Raw genomic sequence first — 26091 nt, 5'->3', positions numbered from 1 at the left:
CACCGAGTCACCCTTTATTTACATGTGGAGAGTCCTTGACACCAATCCAGCTCCCAGAGTGAATAGAACCACTAATATTCGTATTTGTATCTGTCCAACCAGGGCTCCCTGAGTGAATCAGGCTAACAGCCCCAATCAGGAAACTCATATTCTATAAGGTCCACCTGACTGACCTCATTACAATCACAACAAGCTCCATCTTTTCAGTAGTTAGTGCCACATATACTTTCTCTACTTGTATTGCTTCTTGTAATCTGAAAAATGCACTTTGTATGGATAGTCCGATAGAATAGAATCCCAATAGTGTGGAAGCAGGCCATTCAGCCATTGAGTCCACACTGACTGTTGGAAGTGCATCCCATCCAGACCCAGCCCCCTGCCTTTATAACCCTGCATTTCCCTTGGCCAGCTCACCCTGCCTGCACATCCCTGGATACTATGGGCAACTTTTTTTTAGCATAGCCAATCCACCTAATTTGCATATCTTTGGACTGTGGGAGGAAACCAGAACACTGGCAGGAAATTCACTTAGGCGAAGAGAGAACAGGCAAACTCCACACAGACAGTTGTCAGATGCTGGGATTGAATCTAGGTCCCTGGTGCTGGGAAGCAGCAATGTTAATCACTCAGGTACCCTACAAGAGGAAATTCTGATTTAGCTGTGTCCAACTCTTGATAAAGATCAATCAAGATAAATCCATGTGGCTTTGTTCATCCTGTGTTAAATATGAAGCCTGGTTTCATTCCTTATAGCTGTAATTTCAGCAAAGCAAAGGATTTCAGTGGTTCAGTAAATTAATGTCCCTATTCACAAAATGAAATTTAGTGGATCCACTACAATATGGTGGTGCTTATCTTTCTTTACCTCTCCTTTTGGGTCCTCCAATTTGAGTTGGGGTCAGCACAATCCTGCCAGTCACTGATTTCTCTTCCAGTCCTGCTGTGATCATCACCACATTGTTCCATTCTGAGTGTTCCTCCTCTCGCTGGTTGTCACATTCCCATTAGTATTTGTCCACCCCCACTTCAGTCTCTATGCAACAGATACTCACACCATTTCAATCTCCTCTAAATTCATAGAATTGCACAGTACAGAAAGAGGCCATTCAACCCATCATGTTGGTACCAACTCACAAAAGAGCTACCCAGCATGTCCCATTCTCCATTCCTATCTCCATAGAGCTCTAAGTTCATCATTTTCAAATATATATGTCCAGCCCTCTTCTGAAGTCCCATGTGGAATTGACCTCCACCATTGTCCCAGGCAGCACATTCCAAATCCCAGCAATTTTCTCCACATCTCACCTGAAGATCTCTTGCTGACAATCTTGAAGTTATGACGCCTAGGTACTGATATACTGACCACACAGTGGAAGCATAATATCCTTCTTTACCCTGTCACAATTGTTCACAATTTTGAACACCTCAATAAGATCACCTCTTAAACTTCTATACTTCAAGGAGAAAAAGTTCAATTTCTCTGATCTTTCTTTGTATCCAGTATCCTCATTCCTGGTATCATTCTAGTAAATCTCCTTTGCACTTTTTCCAGGCATTTAACATTCTTCCTTAAATAAGGTGCTCAGAACCAAACTCAAAACTCCGAATGTGATCTGACCAAAGATTTGTAGAGGTGTGGCATCACCTCCTTGCTTTTATAAACAATGTCTCTATTCATAAACCCAAAGATCTTATGAACATTCTTACCAACTGTTTCAACTTCCCTGGCCACCTTCAGAGAATCATGCATTTGAATGCTGGGCCATCTCTGTGCCTGTACTCCTCTCAAACTTGCACCAATAAGCCTGTATTGTCTTTATGTGCTTCTTCTACCAAAATATATTACTTCATATTTCACTGCAATGAAATTCATCTGGCAGGAGTCTGCACATTTGGCCAACTTGTCACTATCCCTCTGAAGTTGCCCAGGGTCATCCTCACAATTCAGTATTCTCCCTGACTCAGTATTTTCTGCAAATTTAGAGATTTTACCCTCTCCAAATTGGATGTATAAAATCAGATAAAGCAAGGGTCCCAACACCAATCCATGAGGAAAATCACTTTCAGCTTGTCTGCAGTCTGAGAAATGCCCATCTATACCTACCCTCCATTTCCTATCTTTTAACATTTTCTAATCCATGCTGACATGGAGTCATCAATCTCAAACAGTTCTAATTTGCTAATCAACCTGCCAAATGGCACCTTATCCAGAACTTTCTAGAAGTACAAACATACAACATCTATGGTCTGATCCTCATCCACTGCCTGGGTCACCTCGTCAAAGAACTCAATTAAATTTATCATGTTAGCTGTCCAGTATTAACCTGTTTCTTCTCTAAGAATATATTTACCTTATTCTGTGTTATGCGCTCCTTTTGGTTCTCCCATTATTGATGTCAAGCTGACAGGTCTGTCGTTCGCTGGCCCATGCTTTTATCAACAGCATTGCATTTTCGATCCTCCAGTCCCCTGGGACTCATCTGTGTTCAGCAAGGCCTGGAAAATATCTGTCAATGGCTCTGCAATTTGCTCTCTTGCCTCTTTCAGGAATCTAGAATGCATCCCATTCGGGCCTGGTGACTTCTCTAGCTGGAGTGCTGCCAGCCCTTTTAGCATTTTTTCCTTCAGTGAGCAGCTTGCCCTGCTTGATCTATATGGGCTCCAGCCTATCCTTCACTAATCATTAATATGTTTGAAGAACATTCCACTATTTGTTTTCACGCAGCTGGCCACCCTTTCCTCATGCCTTTCTTATTCCAGCCTTAGCATCTCTCCTGCATTTGAGATACTCTTCCTGATTTTTATTGATAATATTATTCCAGTGTGCATCATGTGCCTCTTCTTTTCTTCTTTATTTTAATATCAATATCCTTAGTCTTCCAAGGTACTCCAATTTTGGATATCCAATATCTGTTTCTCCTGGGTATACATCTAACTTGCACCCTATCCATCTCTCTTGAAAGTCTCCCATTTTTCATCCACTGTTTTATCCACCAGAATGTGTTTCTACTCAACCTGCTAGTTCAAATTTTAGACACCTAAAATCTGGCCTTTTACACTCTGGGATTGTATCCTTGACTGATTTTCCTCCTTTTCCGACTTAATATTGAACCTTAATAGGTTATATTGCTATTTCCCAAATGCTCTCCCACTCTGACGTTCTCACTTGACCCACCCCATTTCATAGGACCAGATCCAACACAGCTCTCTCCCTGATAAGACTGGAATTCCACATAGTTTTCCTGCACAAATCACAGGAATTTTTCCCCTTCCATGCTCCACACTCCACCTTTTACCCAGTCCACCCTAGGGTAATAGAAATCACCAATTTACACAACACTACTAGCTCTGCAGGTACCATAATTTGCCGAGAAATGCTGTTCTACTTCCTCCCCACTATTTGGAGGTCTATAATAAATACACAACAAGGTCACTGCTCTCTTCCTGTTTCTCAGCTCCCACCATATAGATTCTAATTCAGGAACTGTATCTCATTCAGGAGTAATGATATTATCATTGACCAAAATTGCTACACCTCTTCTCTTTTTACCCACTCTGTTTCTACTAAAAACCTTATAACTCAGGACATTAAGTCCAGTCCTGTTCTGGCGTGGACCATGTTTCTGTCAGTGCTACTATGTCATATTACCCAGAGAAATTTCTGCTCCCGGTTCCCCAGTTTTGTTCAGTATAGTCTGTGCATTTAAAATACGTACAAGTTAACCCTGCCCTTATCTCTTCCTTGCCCATTGGGAGGTGACCATTTATTTGTTCACTGTCAACACTCAAGCCTTGCCTCACTTCCTTTTCCCTATTCCCCATCTCTCTTTTGCCCTCACGGGTACTACCAAAACCAGGCCCATCAGTCAACCCATCTCGCTGCATTGCAAGTTTAAGTCCACCCCCACTGCACTATTAACTCTGTCAGCCAGGAAATTAGTTCCTTTTCTGCTCAGGTAGGACCCATCTCTTCTGAACAGCTTTCTCCTTTCCCAAAAGTGATCTTAATGTCCCAAAAATTCTAAAGCCCTCCCTTTTACAACAATCCCTCAAACAACACGTTGACCTCCCTTCTCTAGTAATCTCCTCATAATTACTTTCTTAGATGCTCCGACAACTTTCCCTGACTGTACTAGTTCAGGCAATTGTCTTTCATCCTCATTCCAGACATTTATCTCACCATTCACATCCCGTTAGGATTCAGCCATTTTACTCACGTCTTGGTGTTGTCCAGGCTTCTCTATATTCTGTATAATGAGGTCAGTCTCATTATCCCACACATTCTTCCTCACAGTATCAGTGATCCTTTCCAAAGCAGCGTGCCACTTTTTCCAATTACTCCAACTGTCTCATATGCGCATGCTGAAATCTGCATCATTTGCCCATTTGTGAAGATGCGTCCCAAATTGAAACATGAGCTTTCCTGCTGTTCTGATGCTGCCTGGCCTGCTGTGTTCCTCCAGCTCCACGTTGTGTTGTCTCATTGAGAAGATTTATAGCTTTTGTACAGCAACTTCTCAGCCTGCTCCACAATCAACTGCTGGTGAAAGTCACCAATTCATTGACTTCCTGTTTTTACTAGTGTTGAAAATTTGGCTCGTATTGATAAGGCAGTATTTATTGCTTTTTTAAGAGTTAACCATGTGACTGTGGAAATTAAGTTGGACATGGGAGGCAGCTCCCTTTCTTGAAAGGAATTGATTTCTTTCTACTTCAGGCCCTATCAGGCATTCACTGAGGATATCATAGAAACTGGTAATTAAACACTCAGTCCTCTCATCAGGAGTTTGCTGTTCATTCACCCTTGACCTTTTAGCAAGACTACTAGCAACAACTAAAGAAACACCTACAATTCAATGCCTAATACAGAGTTTTAGACCACAAATTTAGGAAGACATCTTCTTTCATGTCTGTACAAATGAATAAACTAACAGTATCAGGCAACTATGCCCATCAACGTGTATTCCCTCTGGCCCTGTGTGTTGTGTTTTAATTGAACCAATCTAATAGTGTATCAATGTGTCACAAAAGAAAGAAAATAGAGGCCTTCTTTCTGAGACATGAGCAGTGAAACCAATGCTGATGAAAGCTCTATATTACGCTATACTTCAGCAAAGGTCAAACATAATGATGCCAAGATTCTCAAAATAGCAAACATTTGCACGTTGGCTATATCATTTACCCAGGGCAAATACTGCAACCAAATGTCAATACAATCATCCAACAATCCATAAAGCAACCGCAAAAATGTTTTATTTTCTTCTCACCATGATTTTGCAGCAGGATATAGATGAGTAATCAGAAAGTCTGAAAGAAGCATCTGACAGGTGAGTTGTATTTAGTAGTTTAACACTTAGCTCAGTGTGTGAAAACAAAATGACCCACTGCCACCAGCTTGATCTCCATTCATATTTACTGTTATAAGTGATGTCCCTGTAATAGCTGCCACCAGTTGCATGCACATGCCTGAACAGCAGGAATAGACTAAAGCAAGCCAATTAGTACACTGAGTCACAAACATCTCCTTTTTCATGAAAGAATTGCATGCACTAACATTTATATGCAAGGGTATTGCAAATTACCCAATATACATAGTCACACAGAATATTATCATTCATTAGCATGTGTTAACTCTAATTGGATACACATTTGCCAAGCAATGAACATTCATCGCAAATATAGCCTTTCAACTGGTGATAATGGGGACTGCAGATGCTGGAGAATCCAAGATAACAAAGTGTGAAGCTGGATGAACACAGCAGACCCAGCAGCATCTTAGGAGCACAAAAGCTGATGTTTCCGGCTTAGACCCTTCGTCAGAGAGGGGGATGGGGTAAGGGTTCTGGAATAAATAGGGAGAGGTGGACCGAAGATGGAGAGAAAAAAAGATAGGTGGAGAGGAGAATATAGGTGGGGAGGTGGGGAGGGGATAGGTCAGTCCAGGGAAGACGGACAGGTCAAGGAGGTGGGATGAGGTTAGTAGGTAGGAGATGGAGGTGCGGCTTGGCGTGGGAGGAAGGGATGGGTGAGAGGAAGAACAGGTTAGGGAGGCAGAGACAGGCTGGGCTGGTTTTGGGATGCAGTGGGGGGAGGGGAAGAGCTGGGCTGGTTGTGTGATGCAGTGGGGGGAGGGAATGAACTGGGCTGGTTTTGGGATGTGGTGGGGAAAGGGGAGATTTTGAAGCTGGTGAAGTCCACATTGATACCATTGGGCTGCAGGGTTCCCAAGTGGAATATGAGTTGCTGTTCCTACAACCTTTGGGTGGCATCATTGTAGCACTGCAGGAGGCCCATGATGGACATGTCATCTAAAGAATGGGAGGGGGAGTGGAAATGGTTTGTGACTGGGAGGTGCAGTTGTTTGTTGCGAACCGAGCGGAGGTGTTCTGCAAAGCGGTCCCCAAGCCTCCGCTTGGTTTCCCCAGTGTAGAGGAAGCCACACCGGGTACAATGGATACAGTATACCACATTGGCAGATGTGCAGGTGAACCTCTGCTTAATGTGGAAAGTCATCTTGGGGCCTGGGATAGGGGTGAGGGAGGAGGTGTGGGGGCAAGTGTAGCACTTCCTGCAGTTGCAGGGGAAGGTGCCAGGTGTGGTGGGGTTGGAGGGCAGTGTGGAGCGAACAAGGGAGTCATGGAGAGAGTGGTCTCTCTGGAAAGCAGACAAGGGTGGGGATGGAAAAATGTCTTGGGTGGTGGGGTCAGATTGTAGATGGCGGAAGTGTCGGAGGATGATGTGTTGTATCTGGAGGTTGGTGGGGTGGTGTGTGAGAACGAGGAGGATCCTCTTTGGGCGTTTGTGGTGGGGGGCGGGGTGTGAGGGATGTGTTGCGGAAAATGCGGGAGACACGGTCAAGGGCGTTCTCGACCACTGTGGTGGGAAAGTTGCGGTCCTTGAAGAACTTGGACATCTGGGATGTGCAGGAGTGGAATGCCTCATCGTGGGAGTAGATGCGGCAGAGGTGGAGGAATTGGGAATAGGGGATGGAATTTTTGCAGGAGGGTGGGTGGGAGGAGGTGTATTCTAGGTAGCTGTGGGAGTCGGTGGGCTTGAAATGGACATCAGTTACAAGCTGGTTGCCTGAAATGGAGACGGAGCCTTTCAATCGTGCAGGTCTCCTAATGGTATGTGCGCATATGATGTTGGCTGTTCATCTGATATCCGGTTGTTTCAAGAGTGATTTTTCTTCTCTGGGGAGTGCTATTCCTATTGTGAATATTTTTCCTCTGGTAACTGCTGTTACTGATCCACCTTGGTTACTGGGGAACAGCCTCTCGCTAATGCTAACCATCATTTTAAACTGGTGAGACTGCTTCTCCCTGATCTGCAGCCTGTAGCAAAGCTGTAGTTTTTCTCAATGTAGATGTCTGCGTCTGCAGTGATAAATTCACCACGCATGACTGAGGTGACAACTGAACTCCAAGTTGTTACGTGACCTGTCTGTTGAACTTTTACAGTCCGACTGGCTCTTCAAGGTTCAGCCTTTGCATTTAACTGTTTCACCAGTAAGAAATTTGGGTTTCCATTGTGTCACCTTGAGTTGTCACTCATGTCTGTTATTATTTCTAGCTGGAGTATTGCTTTTCTCTATCGGAAGGGTAGTTTGTGTGCAGCTTAACATTCATCTTCGGAATGTACTATTTTCTATGCCGTTAGTAGGCCTGTTCCTTTACTCAACACTTACCTTGTACATATCTCTGCTGGATTTCCTGAATTTCTATATGACCTCTTTGACAATTTTCACTGTTGTCTCAGCCTTTGACTGGGAATAATATGGAGATGATGTGTGATGTTGAATGTCTCAAACCTTTATTCACTTATGAATTAGGGCCGTTGACACTCACTGCAATCACTGGAATGCCATAATGACTGAAATGTGCTATGAGCATTTCACAATCTCAATGGTCTACCTCCAGTGATCAGAGTTTAGTTGCTGATGTGAACAAGAAAATCAATTCCTGTGTCATTAGGGGCCCCTGGGATTGCTTGGCTCCAGACAATTCTGTATCCATGCTAATTTGTAACTACCTATACCATAAGCTTTTAATTTCAACAATAACCTCTGAGGCACATGGTCAGATGCATTTTGCAAATCCAAATACAGTGTGTCTACAGACTCCGTTTTATCCAAAGCACCCATCACTCCTTCAAGGAGTTTCAATAAACTAGTCAAATGTAATTTTCCTTTGACAAAAACTAAGCCCTCAGTTTACGATATTTTCAGGTTTTTTCCAAGTACGCAATTATAGACTGTTTAATGACCAGTTCTAACACCTTCTCTGTGACAGATGTCAAGCTAACTGGTTTATAGTTTCCTGTTTCATACCTCCTTACCTCCGTTGAATAAAGGTTATATTTGCTAGTTTCCAGGCTTATTTACGAGACCTTTCTTGAACTGAGGGAACTTAGAAAATTAATATCAGTGCATCTATTAGATTATTGAAAAAGTAAAATCTGTTGTAAACAGAATATGCACAAAACTGGGGTTTCGTTATTGATTCAGAAGAAACCGTTTCTGACCTATGAACTTTATTAACTACACTCACTCCTCATTGTCCACAAATTTGCTTCTCGTGTATTTGTGAGTCCAGTCCCTCTTTTTTCCCCAATTAACTAGTCTGGTCTAATTGCACAGTTCATTGCAGTAGATGTAATGGTTATATTGTAGTAGCATCCATGTTTTTGTTGTCCGAAGGTCCGTGCCCTTGTCCCCCATGGATCATTAAGCTTTGCATGGTGAGGAAGGAGAGATCCCATTCAGACAGAGATACAGCTCAAGTGAGAACTTTTCTTTCCCCATTTTAGAACTTTAAAATTCAGCAGTCTACTGAAAAGGTTATTTAGTCAGCTGACAGACGGTTATAAGTGAGTAATTTGAAGCCTGAATAGGGCCTCAATAGACGTTACTCCTAATGAAGTTTAACTAACATGAGTCATTTCAGTACTATTCCAGAACAGGCCTGTTGAAAGTATACAATCAGTAAGTTTTGCACGGTCAGGAAGGAGCTATCCCATCCCGAGTGAATTTAGCCCGAGTGAGTACATAGTTTGGGGAAATTTGGAGGCAACATGGGAATTCAGTTCAGAGGGGAAAAGGTGCTTTTTTGCTTGCTTTTTCATCGCTCATAGTTTGTAAGATTGTTTTTAAACAAAATATATTGAAGACCAGGATCAGGGGCCCAGCAGAAAAGGCTGACATCTCAGGCAAACTGTAAGTTCATTGGGCAGTAATAGCTACTAATTTGACTATCTATTATAGGCTACTTCTAGACTAAAAGTAAAACGAGGAAGCATTTATTGGCTACAAGCTAAAAGACCACTGCAATTTTTAAAAAAACTAAATTAACAACTAAGTTTTGAAAATAGAGGTGCCAGGCCAGGTGATATTGTAACTGTGGGCCCAGTTGCTTGAAAATTATGGAAAAAAATTAAAGGTGGAGGGAAGGCTCAGTAGATTAGATTCCCTACAGTGTGGAAACAGGCCCTTCGGCCCAACAAGCCCACACCGCCCCTATAGACCCATCCCCCTATAACCCACATACCCCTGAATGCTACGGGCAAGTTAGCATGGCCAATCCACCTAATCTGCACCTCTTTAGATTGTAGGAGGAAACCAGAGCACCTGGAGGAAACCCACACAGACATGAGGAGAAACTCCACACAGACAGTTACCTGAGGCTGGAATTGTACCTGGGTCCCTGGCGCTGTGAGGCTGCTGTGCTAACCGCTGAGCCACCGTGCCACCCCAAAGAGGTTAGATGTTAGATGTTATTAAAGTTTCAAGAACAAGTAATAGGAAGAGTAAAAAGACCCTGATGAGAGTTGTGTACATACTTCCTGGCAGTAGTGAAGATATAGGGGAGAAATAAATCAGAAGATGGAAAAGGCGTTTAAGAAAGGCACCAATACAATAATCATGGGGAACTTTAATTTGGAGTGGACTGGAAATATCATGGTGGTAGTGAATCTCAAGAAAAGGAGTCAGGCCAAAGGTAAGTGTCGCAGCCATTACTAAGGAGAGGTTGTTGAAGAGTTCCACAGGGGTCCTTATAGGGACCACAACAATTCACGTTATACATTAATGATCTGGACAAAGAAACTGAGGTTACTAAGTTTGAAAATGACACAAACATAGATGGGAGTACAGGTAGTGTTAGGAAGTGGGGAGACTGCATTAGCATTTGGGAACAGGCTAGGAGAGTGGGCAAAGAAGTGACAGGTGGAATCCAATGTGGGAATGTTTGAAGTCATGCAATGTGGTAGGAAGAATGGATGCATAGACTACTTTTCTAACCAGGAAAGGCTTCAGAAATCTGAAGCACAAAGGGACTTGGAAGTCCCAGCTTGAGTTTCTCTTACTATTAACATGCAGGTTCAATTAGCAGTTAAGAAGACCATTGCAATGTTAGCATTCATTTTGTGAGGGCTAGAATTAAAAAGCAGGGATGGACTGGTCAGACTGCATTTGGAATATTGTGAGCAGTTTGGCCCTCATATCTAAGCTGGGTGTGCTGACATTGGAGGGGATCCAGAGGAGATATACTAGAATGTTTTGGGGATGAAGAGCTTGTCATATGAGGAAAACCTGCGGACTCTGGGTCTGTACTCGATGGAGATTAGAAGGATGAGGAGGACCTCAATGAAACTTACAGAATACTGAGAGGTCTGGATAGAGTAGGCATGAAGATGATGTTTCCACTCATGGGAGAGACAAGGGCCCGAGGGCACAGCTTCAGAGTGAAGAGGCAACCCTTTAGAACAGCGATGAGGAGGAATTTCTTCAGCTAGAGGATGGGGCATCTGTGAAATTCATTGTTGCAGAAGGCCATGGAGGCCAAGTCATTGAGTTTGCTCAAGACAGAGATAGAAACATTCTTGATTATTAAGGAGAACAAGGGTTATAGGGAGAAGGCAGCAGAATCAGGTTGGGAAACATACCAGTTATAATTCAATGAGCCAAACATCCTAATTCTTCTCCTATGGCTTATAGTCTTATGTATAATGAGGATTTGGTGTTGTCAATCTGTACTCTTCCACATTCAATTTCTGACTCCATAAATATCTGCTTTTTTGTTATTTAAAGGGTACAATGCAATACCTGTTATAATCACGTTATGTCAAGATTTGCTCTGTCTGGCAGATACATATTCTGTTGCACTTTTTCAAGAAGGGCAAGCGTCTCGCCAACCCTCAACTAAAATGAACAACTTGTCATTTGTCTCTTGCTATTTCTGGAATTTTACTTAAGGTGCATTGACCTCTGCATTATAAAATTGACTGTGCCTCACAAATACTTCTTTGGCTGTGAAGTTCCTTAGAATATTTGGAAGTTGTGAAAGGCTCAAATGTAGCTTTGGGCCTGTACTGTGCTGTGTTTTCCACTGAAGAGTTACTGATCATTCATTCTGTCTCTGGTCTGACTATTTAAAGTTCTATCTTCTGAGTTCACTTACAGGTCATCGCCATTCTTAAAATCAATGCTGACGTTGTAGGACAATGTTTGCACTTGGTAATCTCACTGCTTAATGGTAATTCACTAACTTAATTTGCTCCCTTTTAACTTTTTTGCCTAATTTACCTTTTGACATCTAATTTTCCAACATTGCTATTAGATGAAACCTCATTCATTAATCAAAATGTGGTTCAGCAATATCAAAAGCAGTCATGAGTAAATAATACTGTAGTTCCTCATCTGTTTCAGCGGTGAAAGCCGACTTTGTAGTTTTTGCGTGCAGCTCTTGCAGTGAGAGTGATCCCAGGTCTTGTTTATATACTGAGTACTGATTTACCAGCTCATCCCAGCTAATCTAAAGTCTGTTACTGACAGTGAGGTTAAAGGCATCAAGTAACATGCGGTGCTACTTATCAAATCTCCCAAAGTCAGCTGTATTTTTTCACCTGTGTTTGGGTGCCAAATAATTTATTTTCTTCCAGATCATGACAATATTTCAGGCTTCCATTACTTAAAGAGATCTGCTTGTTGTTTTGCAGCGATTGTTGACCCAGTTTAAGCCAGTTTTCTTTATCCATAACTCTGATCCGACTGCTGATAAGGGCATGCGTCAGAGGATAAAGGTTATCCAGAAAGCTCAGTACCCAGCTCAGTCACTTTGATCTGGACGCAGTTTAGCCTTGATGGGCGATCATTTCCTTCCGTCGAAGAAGCTTTTTAAAAGTCAAGATGTCCGCATGAATGTTGCACTATAAAACATAAAGAGATTAGGCAAAATCCCATTTGCTCGGGTGATCCTGCCTGCATTTGTAGGAAGACTTCTGGAATAAAAATGACAGGTTATTGGCGAAATATTCAAAAAAGTGATGGGGCATAAAATGGTAACTAATTTTTCATTGAATAGCATATCTGGTTAAGGTATGTATATATTTTGCTAAGTTGTTTGAAATTAGTGTTATGATCCCAGTTTTTTCACATCAGTCCCCTTTTCCATTTCAAGCTTTCTTATCTTCATTCTTCCTTCCTTTTCTATTGCTCTTTGATTTCCTTCCCCTTTTTCATTTCTCTCTTTCCCTTTTCCTTCCGATTCAAATCTTTTTATTGTTTTCTTCCATTTTTCAACTCTCAAGTTTTTTTTCTATTAATTCGTGTTCGAAGTTGTCTGCTTATGAGATCCTGCTTTTATTTCTACCTTCAATTTCTCTGCTAACTCTCTCAGTTTAGCTTTCATCAAAAATTTTAAATGATCTATTATTATGCCTTCTAGTCCCAAAAAGTTCTTAGAAATATTCGAAGCCATCTTGAAAAGCCATTGTGTGAGATGAATGCCACCAAACATTCTTATTTATATTCAGAGCCTCCACATATAGTTTTCTTTAAGAGAGACATAATCCCTCTGGAAATGAATGAGTTTAAGCCCAGGCAAGAACCCTGCTTGTTGTGATTCCAGCTGTTGGTATTAATAGATAAGTCTGATTCGAGAACAAAACCTGGCCTGATAGATTGTATTTATTTTAATGTCTAGTTAACATGGTGGTCATTCACTGAAGTATAGCTAAATGAGACTGTGAAGTGTATTTAACAAGAGAATGTAATTGTATTATGCAAAAGAATAAAAGGAAAATGATATACCGATATAGAACACAACAGCTTTTTTTTAATCTTAAAACGTGATGTGAGACAAAGTCTCCTGTAACGATCCATTGCAAAACTCAAATCTGGAGTAATTATTCCTCTATATCAAATCTTTATGTTCATACTAATTGATTCTTCTCAGTTTTTTTTCTGTGAACTGTGATGCCTTCTTGCATGTTTACTCACAAAACTGACAGCTTAAAACTTTCTCAGTTTCTAATAGCCTGCAGATTTCTAACCAAGCATTCCTGATCTGGAAGTTTAATGAAACTAATCTTATTTGCTGAGGTTCCTGCGCTTTCCCTGAATTTTTTGGTACTTCTTTCTTGGAGAGAAACCATATTTGCTTATGACCGCAGTTACTCCCCTCCTAACTAACCTAATACATTTAATTACTGTGTTTTCTAAGGCAGTAAATTATTCAATCCTTGATAATCCTGAAACAAAAATGAGCTAATGGCTTTCAAGGTTTACTCTGTCTCTTGCAAAACACCACCTTAATATGCTGTTTCCTGCTCTCTGACAAAGTACTGGATTTGGTTCCAGAAAATGTATCATCTAGTTTTTGTTTAAAATGAAACTGTTTGAAAATCCAAAATCTAAAACCATTCACAGCAGTAATTAAAACAATGTAGTCCAACTTGCACCTGGTGGCCATCTTGGAACTTTGGTAGCCATCCTGGAATTTGTTGGTCTCTCTTGACGTTGTCTGAGGCTAATGCCGATTCTCTGTTTCCTACTCAATCTCTGACAAGTTTCTAGTCCTATACCCTCTCCATCACAAAAGCCACTTACTTTCATATCTTCCTTATAACATTTGCTGCAGCCTACCTGTTGCTGAAACTTCTGAACAACCTTTCTTTCGTCTCCAGATCCAACTATTCCAGTCTTCCTGTGGACGCCCCCCCCCCCTCCCCTCCCTATGACTGTCAAGGTGACAATTGTGGTGAATTTTTACACTTCTTGTTGCTTCCAGAGACCCACTAGATCCCAATGTTGGGATCTTAGAACACTTCATCCACTAATGTATCAGGGCTGTTACCAATGCAGTTTGTAGCAGATCACACCACTTCACCTTATTTCCTCAGGACGAGGTCAGCGCTCTGACCCAGGCAGTCAGCTTTGCGAACATCGCTAGCTATCCCCTAGGTACTAAGCACAATAGGCTGTACCCACGTCACTCTGAGAGTGTGGCTGACTTCCTCAACAGAAAAAGACTCCATTCCATCAATAGACATAATGGGAACTGCAGATCAATATCTCATTGGTATGTGATCATCAGTATCACATCCTGGAGGTTTGTGCCAAGCACTCTGGGAACTTCCATGATACCTAGATCCTTGAAAATTCTCAGGTTCATGCTTTCCTTCAAAGGCCATCTGCCTTACAAAGATGGTGACTGGGAATCAAGGGCTAGGCACTGAAAACATGATGACTCTGTTATGCAGTCTTCTAGCTAAGATTGAGAACCGATACAATGCAGTCCATTCTTTCAAGAGGCCCAGGGTGGAGCCAATGATGGATCTGCTGAGGATAAGCTTTTGATACTTGGATCAGGCTTGCAGTGCATTCTGAACAGAGTGCGCCATGCTATCCTAGCGCAGCTGGAGCAGGCAAAGAGTGGATGTGATGGACACTGATCAGGTGGGAGAGCAGGAGCAGTATTACAAAGGACATTAAGCCGGAAGAGCGCCACCATCACCATGAAAGAGAATTTCAGCATCAGAAACAACAAGCAGGACAGGACTTCATTGGCACCTAGCTGGGTGAAGTCAACGTTTATTGACAGTATTTCATTCATACTTGAAAGGCAAGTGGCTTCTGTTTATGCCCAGAAGTAAATGCAACTTGTTTAGCTTTGTGTTTTCCTCACTTATCCTGTTATTCCATAAATGTTAAACTATTCAGCTGTTTCAAGGCTTCTACAGTGAACAAGATGGAAGGCAATGCCAACTGTGAGGGGACTCCTTCAGACAGGGTTCTAACATGGTGTGGTGCTAAGGACAAGTAGCGTGTTTAGCTTCATCACTGCAGCTACAGTTACTGCGACAGCCAGACAGATGTGGAGCAGCATTACATTTATGAATGAGCTTCTGTTTGCAGTGAAGTGACACCCGTGCCATCTATTGCCTTCAGAAGCCCTTTTTCATCTCGCCCACCTTCCCGTTACATGCATTATGTAGGGCTATTCCTGGCTGGCAGTGATTGAACTGGCCCACATCTCAATGCTGATGACAGAAATCCCCGAAGGTCCCATTGCTGGTGAGTCCATCCACAACTGATGAGCCCATGATAGCATGAGTTAGTCATTGTAGAGACATGTGATGCATACACAATAAAGTGAGCCGCAGAGACAGCATGAGAGAATGGGCTTCAACTCACCGAGATTAACCATCCACAACCTCCCCGAAATCAATACAGTACTTGGCCGCTTTGTTGGTAAAATTCAGACCCACAAAAAGAACTAGAATATATCAAAGGGAATCTAGGGAAAGTACATCTATTAAACATGCTAGTTCACAAATCTGTTTCCATGCTGTGAATAATAATCAAGCTAATGATGGTTGGCACAGGTGGTGGAAAAATACAGATGCAAGTGTTACTGTACCTCGTGTTTTATTTGATTAACTTTAAGACGAACTTCAGCTTCTGCCCGGAGGGTGTTAGAAAATCCATGTGGCAGAGTTAACAGTGGACAGCATTGCCTCCTGGTGGTTAATATGAAAAGGCTTGGATCATGATCTGGCGATTGATGGATGACGGCCAGGCAATGGCCAAATGGACACAACCTTGGAAATAAAAATACAAAAACAAATCCCCATCTGTGTAGAGCTAAGACAAAGCACTACTTTTTAACTTAATACAGAAAAGAAAGAGCCAGCAGCCAATTAAAAAAAACACTTTGTGCCTTTATTACAGTGTCTTGGTCTTTGTGAACAAATATTTGAGTGTGAGATTCAGTTGAAATTCAGTATAAATGTTGCTACAGCTTACCCAACAAAAGGCTGTCTATGTGTCTGCTGATATAACTTTAAAATAATAACCACTGGGCACTTTAAATACATTTTAAAATTTCTTACTCATGGCTATTTTATTGTACAAGAGGCAGGGAAATGTCATTTTGTTACAGCTCCTTTGATGTATCTTCTTTCTTCCATTGGTGTTCTTCTGTTCAAGGGCTTGGGCAAACTCAGTTAAACTGGTCTGACTCATCAATATGGATAGGCATTAGTGTGTCCATTTAAAAAAAATTACTGTTTCCTATTTTGTTCTTCCCTCGGGGTTTCTCAATTTTCTTCTAGCTATCAGTATCCTGTAATTTTATATGGGATTTCCTCCTCATCTTTCTAAACTTCATCAAGTACAGACCCAGAGTCCTCAACCACTCCTCATATGACAAGCCCTTCATCACCAGGATTATTCTTATCAGCTTCATCTGGACCTCCTCCAATATCGACACATCCTTCTGTAGATACAGGCTCCAACGCTCAGTGCAAAAAACAAGGCTGAAGCATTTGCAGCAATCTTTGGCCAGAGTGCCAAGTGGATTTCCACCTCAGTCTCCTCCACTGGTCCACAGCATCTCAGATGCCGGTGTTCAGTCAAATTCTAACTCAGCCTAATTCTAATTCTGTATTTTATGGTGCTATGGTCTCTCAGGACTGGTTAACCCTGGCAGAGCCGACATTAATGGTGATGTTGAGCATGTACATTTGCCACATTTCTGCTCAGGTGGCACTCATCTGAAACCAGTGACATCTTACTTTAGATATGCCCAGAGTGCAATTTTAATTCGGGTTTGATTAGGAATCTGCTGGGCTGATGCTGCTGTGAAGAGGAGTAGAGTGCTAACCAATCCTGAGAGACCATAGCTCCATAAAATACAGAATTAGAATTAGGCTGAACACCGGCATCTGTGATGCTGTGGACCATCGGAGGAGGCTGAAGTGGAAATCCACTCTGCACTATTGGTCGAAGATTGCTGCAAATGCTTCATCCTTGTTTTTTGCTCTGAGTGCTGGGGCCTGTATCTAAGGAAGGATGTGTCGATATTGGAGGAGGTCCAGATGAAGCTGATAAGAAAAATCCCAGTGATGAAGAGCTTGTCAAGTAAGGAACTGTTGAGGACCCTGGGTCTGTACTTGTAGAAGTTTAGAAAGACGAGGGGGATCTGATTGAAACTTACGGAATACTGAGAAGCCCAGGATAGAATGGATTTGGGAAGAAGGCATTTCCACCACTAGGAGAGACTAGAACCTTAGGGCACTGCTTCAGAGTGAAGAGGCAACCCTTTAGAACTGAGCTGAGGAGGAATTTCTTCAGCCAGAAGGTAGTAAATTTGCGGAACTCATTGCCACAGAAGGCCAAGGAGGTCAAGTCATTGAGTGTATTTAGGACAGAATATTTGTAAGCAACATGGGCATCGGAGCAAACTCTCCGCTGGTCGGAATCATACCTATGCACATAGGAAGATGTTTGTGGTTGTTGGATGGCAGTCTTCTCAGCTCCAGGACATCTCTGCAGGAATTCCTCAGGGTAATGTCCTAGGCCCAACCGCCTTTAGTTCCTTCATTAATGACCTTCGTAAAATCGGAAGTGAAGGATGTTCAGCACCATTTGTGACTCCTCAGATTCTGAAGCAGTCCATGTTCAAATGCAACAAGCTCTAAACAGTACCCAGACTTGGGCTGACAAGTGGCAAATAACATCATACGCCACAAATGCCAAGCAGTCACTATCTCCAGTAAGATGGGCTGGTGTTGTTCGGGGGCGGGGGGGGGGGGGGCGGCAAGTTAACTCAGGCCTGATTTCTTTGCTTCATGTTCAGAGTTAAAATCAAAATAAAACAAGAAGTTACTGTCACACGACACATTTGGTTGTAGACATTAGGAAGAAATGGGCTAAAATTGAAAGTATTGAGATGCATGGAGTCTGTAAAAAGTTTAATTTCAGTCGCATGAAGTTTGCCAAAGTAGCCCGTGAGTGGTTACAGAGATAGCTTACATCACTATGTCACTTGTACCATTTTGTCATCAGATCTCAAATAGCCAGGGAAACACAATTCATCACTAAGGAAAGCTTTAGAAGCAGCCTTTCTGATATAATAGTGCTAATGCTTCAGTATTTCAAACTGATGTAAACCAAATCTAAAACTGTGAATGCTTCAGATGCAGCGATGGTGAACTCTTTAAAAAAAATCATTCATGGCTAGGCCAGCATTTATGGCCCATCCCTAATTTCCTAGAGGGCATTTAAATGTCAACCACATTGTTGTGGGTATGGAGTCACACGAAATAATTAGCTGACATTCTGTTTCTGATCACTATCTGATAATTCCTTGTGGGATGTTGGCAAGTGTGGACATGGAGCGAGGATTGAGCAGCTGCAGTGCTTGTGTGGCATCTCATGAAGAATATCCATAAAAATAGAGTTGAATGAATATGTGGATGAGGCTGTGAGATAAACTGCAATCTCAGTAGTAATGGGCTAGTATTCTGCTAGAAGATTGGAATCTGTACAGCTCAGAGCATGCTGCTAGCGTAGCCTTGTCATCATGTAGAGTTTATCTATCAATATTATGGTTCTTGTTCATTCACAGGACATGGACAGCTAGACCAGCATCAGTTGTTCACCTCTAACTGGGTGAGGCAATGGCCAAATGGCATTAGTGTTGTTATTAATCCAGAAGCCCTGGTAATGTCCTGGGGACCTAGGTTCAAATTGTCCCAAGGTAGATGGTGAATTTGAATTCAATATTTTAAAATTAGGAGTCTAGTGGTCACCATGAAAAACCATTGTTGATTGTTGGAAAAACCCATCTAGTTCACTAATGAAGGAAACTGCTGTCCTTACCTGGCCTGGCCAACATGTGACTTCAGACCCAGAGGAATGTTGTTGACACTTAACCCCTTCCGGGCATTTAGAAATGGGCAATAAAAGCTGGCCTGGCCAGCGGTGCCCACATTGTGTGAATGAATAAAGTGAAAAATCCCTGGGGTGCAGTTAAGGGCCAACCATATGTAGGCCAGACCAGGTAAGGATGACAATTTCTTTCCCTAAAGGACATTAGTGAACCAGATAGGTTTTTAACAATAATTAGTGTCATCATTAGATTCTTAGTTCCAGATTTTTGTGGATTTAACGTTCCACCATCTGCCAGAACAGGGTTTGACACATTCCGCAGAACACACATGGGTCTTTGATCCACTTGGTCCAATGACTATAGCACTGGGCCGTGGCGTCCCCTTGTTTAACACTAACCTAGAAATCTGACAGGGGCTTGTATTAAGAGGCAAGGAACCCATATCAGAACTTGTTCTAACAATGACCAGGTGCTTGAGACTCTCGAGGTGAGTCCGTAATTATTGTCATATAAAGCAGAAAGCTAGAATGAAATATTTAAATATTTCTCCACGTAAACATTTCACATATGCCACACTACAAACATCCACAAACACAAGCATCCATTGCCAAAAACACAAAACTTCTGTGACATACTTTCATTTATCATAAAGCATATAAATGTTGAGATTTGTGTTCAGTTTACTCATCCTCTGCAGAACGTAAAATAAGAGCAATCCCTATTCACATCAGCAGGTGGCAGTAATGTGAAAGGCTTGGTTTAGATTTTGCCACATTGCTCTGTTGGATTTGTGACTAAACACAAAGTATTGGAAATACATGCCGGGCCAATTGGAGCAGAGGAAAAGAAATATATTAATGTTCATCAAAGCTGTGAGACAGAGTTGAGGAAAATAATTGGTTGAAGTCCAAAATTGCTTTGATTGCTAAGGGGCATGCAAAAGAACTTTGCTTAGTGTATCCCCATGACCGGTCTTTCCTGCTTGAGCCCATGTGTCATGTATAGATGCTGCTATCATGTCATGCCTCTCTTTCTAGGTGAGCCAGTAGTGATGGGCTAAATTTATGGGCATGTTATCACAATCCAATCCTTACCTGTTATCCATATCTGCGCACTTTCCACAAATGGCATCGATTGATGGTGTTCACCATAAAACTGCCATACTCCTTTCCTCGAACCACAGCCCAACCCCAGAAGAAACCCTAAAGTTGAACAAAGAAATGTGAATGCTGTAAATGTGAAACAAAAACAGAAATTGCTTGAGAAATTCCAGCCTGCTCAGAAGAAGGGTCACTGGCTCTGAAATGTTAACTCTGCTTTCTCTCCATAGATGCTGCCAGATCTGCCGAGTTTCTCCAGCAATTTTTGTTTTTGTTCCAAAAAGAAACCTGACTGATTTCAATTCTGACCACCTCCCCTTGATTCAGTTGCAGCAGATCACCATTCCTGATTGCTGGGATCAACTGATAAAGGATTGAGCCTGGGACACACTGATTTTGTTGTGTGAAGTGAGGTGAACGGATAAAGCATGTCTGCCCAAGTTGAAACAAATCTAAAGCGATCAACAGGTAAGGTCCTTGTAGCATAGATTTTCTTGGTTGCATGTGGTAGGAACTCCACCCATTCAAACACACTAGTGCTAACACTTGCATCGATTCCTGGGTCACTTCAATGCGTGTTTGTGGGTGAGGCTTTGGCCACCTCTCATCTCAAACCGCTCCAACCTAACAATGGAGCAAGAGCCAAAATGCTGTGGGTGCTCGAAATCTGAAGCAAAACCACACAGCGAATGCTGGAGAAACTCCATAGCATCTAAAGGAGAGAGAAACAGAGCTAATCCTACCAGCTTACATTACTGCCCTTCAGTTCTGAAGTAGTCATATCAGACTCAAAACGTTAACTCTGTTTCTCTCTCCACAGATGCTACTAGACCTGGTGAGTTTCTTCTGCAATTTCCTATGCCTGGTAAAGTCAGTAAGGATCCCAATTTGCAACATTATATTAATGCTTGTGAGAATGGAAGTTCCAGCTCGAGAATGCATCAGTCAGAACCTGTTCTGCTCAGGTAGGAGGAGCAAACAGGGAGAGGAAGCAAGACTGGGAGAGGACAGGAGGTATCTAATGGCACTAAAAAAAAGGAAGTGGAACAGAGCTGGGAAGACTACTCAGGGGAGAAATGAGGAGGAAAAGCTGGGAGAAGCGCTCTGACTTGGGGCGGGCAGAGAATTCCAGCAATAACTTGGGAACGAACAAGTCTGGCAGCATCAGCCTGGGGATAAAAATGGTGCCATCCCTCAATGAGGGAACAGAGAGGCGAGACATCCTTAAACATGGAAAACATTGCCCTTTGGGATTGGGCATGATGCCACCATAAACCAGGCGTGGACCAAATGGTCACTTAAAGGATGAGCAGTGATCGGGCGAAAAGGACCACTTGAACCAGAGAGCAGTATTTTTTATAGTCAACATATCCAGGGATGTTATAGTATACCTCTGGTGCAAGGAGGGACTTGAACACAGGCCTCCTGACTCAGAGTAGGGTCACTACCAATGCACCACAAGAGTACAAGCTAGATCAAGATTGGGAGAGGGAAGAGTAGCTGTTTGCACCAAGGGACAGAGAAGTATCAAGCTGAGCAGGTGATTGGAATTGGGAAGAGTGCCAGGTTGCAGTGGTATGTAGAATAAGATGCAGGATTTGCTTCTTTATCTTCTCTGCCACCCATGTGCCGCATTGTTAAGAACTGAAAGCTCTCAGTGTGATGCAACTTAACAGTCAAGTTGTCACCGTTTTGAACAACCAGTAGCGTACTCCTCTCAATCTTTGAGATCAACCCAGTCACACTTCAAGAGTCTGTTGGAACTGTTTTCTTGGTCCTCCTCTGAAAAACCGGCAATTTGAAAGTTGGGGAAACAGGGCCTGGTAGAGAAATACTTTTTGGCCATCCAAGGACAGATTCTGCTCCATTGAAGCTGTTTGGGAAGAGTTTTGTTTCAATGATTGGGGAGCTGGCTGTAGGAAGGACATTAGTCTCTAACAGCCGCATCTCTCAAAATTGAGAAGGAGATTGAACACTGGATCAGCTATATCTCCTTGTCAAAGCTATGTTACTGAGTGTTTGATGGCAAAGAACTCCACAAGTGAACTCATGCACTAGTGAACAGAGAAAGTTATCAGCACCAACTTACCATATTGCAGTGAGACCTGGGCTATGTATCAACAATGCAGAGGACCAGCAGCCTTTATCACAACAATTGGATGGCAGTCTGAGCACAGCTACAGCAACCAGGAGAATGCATCTACTGCAAGGGCATCAAAGAGCAGCTGGTGCTCAACAAGAAATTTAGGCAAGGGGTTGCTAAATTGGATGCAGGCTGGCACTTTGCCTCCACAGTACATCCAACCTTCCTTCTCTTTCCTGGAAGCAGATTTTCAAGGACTAGCCTCTGGGAGGCAAGGTATAAGGAGACCAAGCCAACCCCATGATGACGATGAGGAAACTCATCAGTGAGTGGCAGGATTGCAACAACTGGAGCTACATGACCACCTGTCATTGGATTGGTTTGTTGGAATGTTGAAGGTGAATTTCTAGTGCTCAGACAGATACGGAGGAAACATTCAGTGGTCCCTTGTATGGTGTCCACAATGGTTATGATGTGCTGTGTCCTAGGGGTTCAGAGGCTTATGACTTTGGGAGTACCCTTCACCGAACCTGCCTCGTACATTGCTGTCAGTAAGACTCACGATAAAAGGGCCGTACCTAAGTGTCCTTTTAGCAGAACCAGCCCCATCTTTGTACTAAACCGTCATCTACCCTTTACACATCTGCCCATTAGGTGTTCTCATTGCATTGACATACACCATTAATCAAGTAAAATGACAAGTTAGCAATTGAAATGCAGTATTGGTCAAGATACAGAAGTAGTGCTAGACAACTGATTTCATGTGGCATTATGGAAAAAGAACTGTAACATCCACATACAAAGCCTTGGTTAATAGTAACTTCATGATCTTGTGTTTCCTACTGCTCCAACATGAATCATTTGTTTTGGTTTCAGTGGAGGAAAGAGCAGGATGCTCAAATTCCTGACCTAGCTGTTGAGATGCTTTTAGGCCCACCCTCTGGGATTTGCAGACACTACATGGCACACCCCTGACCACCTCCCCAATGATGAGCTGAAACCTCAGGGCCCTACAAGAGATGACCTGTAGGGAACGTGGAGTGCTTTGAATGGAATTCCAAGTTCCTTGTCTTCTTCTTCATTACCCTCCTCTGGACCAGCACCACATCACTCCTACACTCTGCTGAAGACCAGGTTGATGGAGATCAGCAACGTATTGTAAGGTCACGGTAAGGGCTCATGTGGACTTATTTGGGAGTGATGTTTGAAGTTCATGGAGGAGCCTGTACTTTCAATGGCAGATAGTCTCACAATTCCTTCCACTGCCACCTAAAACAGTGATCAAATTAGCCTCTTCACTATTGTGCAGAGTGTGCAACTCTGTGAATAAGTTGTTGATGCTAAGCCTCTTTGTGCTTAGTTTTGAGGAATGAATTGCTTGATGAGTTGGGCAGGGGTTTCCAGTTTGTGATGATTCAGGGCAGAATACCCTGAAATGATTATGCTTCGCAGGGGATGGGAAGAGATGCTAGAGGAACTGGCTCCCCTTCTTCATTCAACCCCTCTCTCCACTGGTCACAATTCAGTTAATTTACAAAGAATTTCTCCCTAGATACTGTTTTCCAGTCAGATGTATTTATATTTTGAAAGCAGCCTAATTAACCTGGCTTTCTTGATTTAAAGGAAGGGTGAAATTATCAGCTACATATTGCAAGAAATGATAATAAAATGTGACACACATCACACACAGATAAGAAATGTGTAATAGCAGTTAGAAAGATTCTTGGCTCTGCAGGTTACTTGACAGGCACTTGTCCTGTTTCCTTTTTGATGGTGACTTCACTGGCTTATCTTGCTTTAGATCACAAGCGAATCTTTCTTTGCTTGCAGTACATCGGTGTCTAGTGACTGTCTTAAAGCTATCACATTCACACTAGTTATCACTAGCGTATCAGCCCATTAACACACACATCAAACAGATGCTGCAGTTGAGGACAATGAAATGTGAGGCTGGATGAACACAGCAGGCCCAGCAGCATCTCAGGAGCACTGGGCCTGCTGTGTTCATCCAGCCTCACATTTCATTGTCTTGGATTCTCCAGCATCTGCAGTTCCCATTATCACAGATGCTGCAGTTGGTTTTTTTTAACCTAATTTTTGTATATTCATGGAAAAATAAAACACAAACATACCTGCAGTTTGTGACATTATCCACAAAAGGACAAATCAGCCCCTCATATTGTGTGTAACCCAGGAGATGACAGTCCAGTTTGTTTAGAATTGCATCTCTCCTTTTGAAAATTTGCCGGTTGAAGTTCTCTTGACATTTCAATTGTGACATTTCAGGAGTTCTGTTAGGGCTTTGTCAGACAGAAACTGAATTTACATCTGCCATCATCTTTAGCCTTTCTGACCTCTTATAAAAACACATTTATCTTAATTAAAAGTTCAACATGTCGAAAAGTAAACCTGGGATGTGATCTGTTGTCATGTCAAGTGTATAAAATGTGTGAAGTTGATGTTGAAATCTGAGTGATGAGGAGTAATAGGCGTAGCAGAGGATGTCTCATCAGACACAATGGTGGTGGCTAGGTACGGCACAGAGCAAAGGAGTTAGCAAGTCAAATCAGCAGATGCACTTACTTTTTCTGACCTGGTATAATCATTAAACTGCTTCCTCGATTGCATTCATGATCTGTGCACAACTCTTGCTGTTCACCTCAGCGATCTCTAACCGAGATAACTGGTCAGCACAACAGATTTCTTCTTCCCATTGCCGGAGGTAAGTCCATCCCACTTGCTTCTGTCTGTACCCAGCACTGTTTCTAAGTGGACATCATTCAGCCTGCCCATGCTCCCTGTCCACCATCTGCCCTGAACATCTCCACTTTCTGTTCTGTGCACTGTCCATTCAAGTGCAGCTGAGATGTGATCATGTGGATTCACATTGTGTTCACTGCACCACCCAGAGGTGTGTAACCTGGAGGATCAAATGACCACTTTGATTGAGTGCAATATATTGGAAGAATTCAACCCCTCATTTGACGTCTTCTGTTATTGAAGCCAAAATCCTTAATAGACATGAAAAAGAGAATAAATTGTTAATGATTCCGTGTGAGTACGTGAACACAAGTGGACCATTCAGCCTGTTCTGCCATTTAATCAAATCATGGCTGATTTCTATTGCAGCTCCATTCCTGTACCTTTCAATGTGTATCCTCTGATACCCTTACAACCTTATTACAATCGCTACATCCCCACCCTGCCGAGTCCGAGAATCTAGATTAATCTATTCTCTTGTAGCACCATCCGGACCATTTTAGCACCAGGTCAGGTTCCTCCAGTTCTGTGTTGGATAAGGGCAGTGTGTAATGCACAATAGATCACCTCTTGCACCCAGAGCACCTTGGGAGAAATTCAGTCTCACCTTTGGGCAGCAAAGACGTAAAGGCAGTGATGGGTTCAGACAGCCTTCCTGACTGCCCCGACAAGCGTGTCACATTTTGTTCCCGCACCATTTGTGAATTTGCGGCTTTCGTATGGCACACGTGCTTGTTCAGGACCATCACTCCGACCTGAACTTTATATGTCACTGGCCTTGACGTTATGTCAGCCAAGTCTCTTAGCCATGCAGGGTCATTCCTGTTGTTCCTGAACCAATCCGCATCCCTTGTAGTAAACTGTCTGTGTTGCTTGGCAGCATCTGCCTTCTGACACTGGCACTCTTGATGCCATTTCACCCTTGGTCCCCAGATGCAAGAAGATCAGATTTAATCTGGTGCGAAGTCTTCTCCCCGTTAACAACTCTGCTGGAGCTAGCTCTGCAGTTGCATGAGGGGCAGTTATATAATCAAATAGGAACTAGGACAGTTTGGTATCTAGTGAGGTTGTAGGCAGTTTCTTTCAGCCTGCCCTCAAAGTTTGGACTGCTGTTTCTGCCAGACAAGAATGAAGAACAACATAGCACAGGAACAAACCCTTTGACCCTCCAAGCCTGTATCAACACATTTTGCTC

At 42.6% G+C, this 26091-nt stretch overlaps 1 long non-coding RNA gene across 2 annotated transcripts in view; it reads left to right on the top strand.

Annotated features, from left to right (window-relative positions):
• The first annotated feature begins 12121 nt into the window (after window positions 1–12121).
• The window catches only part of LOC125464711 (uncharacterized), a 28916-nt gene continuing 14946 nt past the window's right edge, over window positions 12122–26091 (top strand). Inside the window, exons 1-2 of one of the 2 annotated variants that reach the window (XR_007250069.2) lie at window positions 12122–12336; window positions 20381–20521. This is a non-coding gene — a long non-coding RNA (uncharacterized LOC125464711). Of the gene's footprint in view, window positions 12374–20380; window positions 20522–26091 lie in introns of both variants that reach the window. The other variant, XR_007250067.2, reaches the window with a different exon arrangement.

Source organism: Stegostoma tigrinum, chromosome 27, assembly GCF_030684315.1.
Source record: "Stegostoma tigrinum isolate sSteTig4 chromosome 27, sSteTig4.hap1, whole genome shotgun sequence".
Classification (NCBI taxonomy): domain Eukaryota; kingdom Metazoa; phylum Chordata; class Chondrichthyes; order Orectolobiformes; family Stegostomatidae; genus Stegostoma; species Stegostoma tigrinum.
This window is presented reverse-complemented; position numbering and strand designations above follow the sequence as displayed.